The following is a 3,327-nucleotide window of genomic DNA, read 5'->3' as shown; positions in this document are numbered from 1 at the left end:
AGAGTCGTCGTCCGTCGCCCGGTACAGCAGGGTTGCAAATGTGTCGACAAGTTTGCTGTCAGTCAACGATTTCAGCGGTCAATGAAATCCGCTGGGTTCACTAATTGCATAGGGTCACATCCTATGAGGAATCTGCTGGGTAATGGGTATGCCCATCCGTCCTAGTGTCAGATCAGAAGACTGCAGGCGTGAAGAAAATGATTCTGAGCTCCGAACCTCACATATTATCGGTCTCTACACATACATACACAAGTGAAAAATGCAAAGACAAAACGCTTCTGCTTCGGTGCCCAATGGGGCGACCAAAAGATCATCAAAATACGGACAAAATCCGTGTCCATTTGGGTCGCCCCATCAAAATAGCAAGACCAGCAAAAGGACGCCTAACGCCTCCATCGACGCCCACCCACCTCCCCCTCCCCATATATGCAGCTTCCACCTCTCTTGCCGCGGACCTCGCTCCTTTCGGCACGTTGTCGGACACGCGCCTGCCGTCGGGATGACATCTGAGCATCGGGGGCGTTCCAGTGGCACCAGTCCCCACCGTCGGCTCCGTCGCCTTGATGTGCACCATTGCTGTGTATCAGGCACGCCTGTCGTTGGCGCCGAGGGGGGTCTGGCCTACGCCCCTAGAACCCTCTTTGGCCGTAGATCCTCACCCAGGATCATGTGGACCAGATCCGGCACTTCGACGCCACGTAGCCACCCGTTTTGGGAGAGGCGCAATTACCATCACGTGTTGGCCGCGTACCGCGCACAAGTCAGGGGTGTTCCGGTGCCTCCAAGTGGTGACAGCGGCTCTATGCCGCGAGGCGATGTCTTCATCAATCTGGAATTGAGCTCCACGGCGCGCAGCAGCCTCCACGTCCCTAAGAAGGATCTGGTGCCGCCTTGCCGGGGGGTACAAAGTGGCCAGGGAGCCTAGCAACCCAGAAGACTCATCGGGGTTCCTCCAAGCAATTCGTGAATCAAAGGTGCCGCGGCACCACCCTCACAACTCGGCGGACGTGCGGGGGCTTCACGTTACACTTGCCACTTCGGTGGCCTCGGCTGGCATCATCGACCTCGGGAGCGACGACTCCCTCGGCCTCGGCAACTACGACAACAAGTAGTGAGGATTAGGAATGTGACTAGTTATGTTTAGACTCAAATTTCATTTGAATCCTCTAAAAATCCTAAAAATTAATAGAAATTTGGGCTGTTTGATCTTAGTTGAATGAATTTAGATTTGTTTGAATGTTATTTGGATTGCTGAAAATTATTGGAAAGTCCTAATAAATTTCTCCACATCTCCCAATATCTAGGGTAATTTGGCATCTCCTAATACTTGCCACGTCAGCTTGTCGCCCCCATTGCCCACTGCGTCGCCCGCACGCCGTCGCCGCACCACCACCGGCACGCTGCCGTTTAGAGAGAGAGAGGGAGATGCCACATTGACAAAGTGGGGGCAATATGTCAGGTTTGGTACCAGGGAAATGTTTTTTTTTTGGAAACTTCAGAGAGCTTTACCCAACAAAAGCGGTCCTCGAACAATCAACTAGGAGGCCGTTGATCACGAACAATGGTTCAGAGTCTAGCTAGCTATCAATGACCATCAGCGTACAAGCATGCTTTGCACAATGATGAGCCGGTATTGAACGACAAAAAGAGTAAAAGATGAAGATAGCTCTCGAATTTCGTCAAGGATCGGTGCCAAAGCGGAAAGATCATTGCGACGAGAGTTCAAGAGGTTGATGGGACGTGATGAGGTTCGTGCAGCGATCTAATCTCGAGGCCAATACTCGGGCCTCGAGCGCCAGATTTATTGGAGCGAGGTCATATGGGGATACGCGCAAATTTTGGGTGGCATATATAGAATTCACCCTATGATCAAAGGTGCCATTGGTGATTCTACCCACAGCTGTAGGGAGACCCAAATATCTATCACTGAAGGCCACGACTAGAATACCCAACCTCTGTTTCACAATCTGTCCCACATTCCTTGGCGAGTTGGGGCTGAAGAAAACTGCACCCTTCAGTTTATTAACACTTTGACCTTGACAGACCGCATAAATCTGGAGGATCTCATTAAGTCTGTCCGCACTATGAATATTTGTGTTGAGTATCATTGTTATTATGAAAACATAGGATAGCGTAGGATTTATTCCATCTTGCCTTGTACTTCAAGACGACCTTGTACTTCTATATATATGCCCATGAGGCTCAAGCAATACATCAAACAATTCCATCAATCCTCTCTCTCCCTTCTAACATGGTATCGGAGCCAAGAGGTCTTAAGTTCAAGACCCGGCTGGCGCAATTAAATTGCAGTCCACTTTCGGTCCATGTTTAGGCCTGAGGGAGCCACACGTGAGGGGGAGTGTTGACGTATAATGTGCTGCATAGTCTCTTCCATCAGATCGGTCTTTTAGTTGCATTGGCTAGAGCATGCACTTCTACAATTTGCACTGATGAAGATCAGACTATCATCAGCAAAAAGCAAGTGATATTCCCACAGAAGTGAGTCATTCAGCACACAATAGGAAAAGAAATGGTGACATGGGATCTCCCCGCCGCAATCTCATGAGGGGGTAAAATGCGTCAGTAACTCACCTTTCACTTGCACCGAAAATCTGACTGAAACACACATTTCATAATCAGCCGGATAAAATTAATGCTAAAGCCCATCTTCCAAATAATGCCATTTCACTCTATCACACAAGAGTAATTTTCCCTTTCTTCCTTCTCGTCATTGCATGTACACTCTCAAAAGCCACAACAGCATTATATGTTATCATACGCCTTGGAACGTTGTGGAAGGGGTTATTGAGGATCTGAGAAAGCACCGCACCTTTGCCTATTACAGCCAAAAAGAGGGAGAAAGGAGGATAAAAAGAAACACACCAAAAATCGGGGCGATGGTGCGAAACCCTGCACCCAAACTTGGAGGATGGCTTTGCATATGGAGCGAGGCAGACAGAAAGAACTTCAAGGGAAAAAGCAGTAGGATATCTTCAGAAATCGCTACAATAACGGTGGAAGTTAGATCATGCACACATTTTTTTGTTTGCAAGGAAGAGTGACCCTTATTCGAGGTTAGTAGGCAACAAATAAGACCGCACACCTAATTATCCATGTTAAAAATCGTTGGCATGTCCCGCAGAAATGGAAAGAAAAATTTCACCAAGCGAATTTTTTTCGAACCCTATGATGCTCTACAGTTGGCACTTCCCGTGATTTATTGGAAACAGTTACATAGAATGGTATTAACAAGTTCATTTTCTCGGTACTGACAACAATGAAATAGCTCCTGAAAGGGAGGAGGCATACAGACTTGGCAACCTAAGG

The sequence above is a fragment of the Triticum urartu genome, chromosome 1A (assembly GCF_056163025.1).
Source record: "Triticum urartu cultivar PI428250 chromosome 1A, HENAU_Tu73, whole genome shotgun sequence".
NCBI lineage: Eukaryota > Viridiplantae > Streptophyta > Magnoliopsida > Poales > Poaceae > Triticum > Triticum urartu.
Note: the sequence above shows the minus strand (reverse complement) of the source record.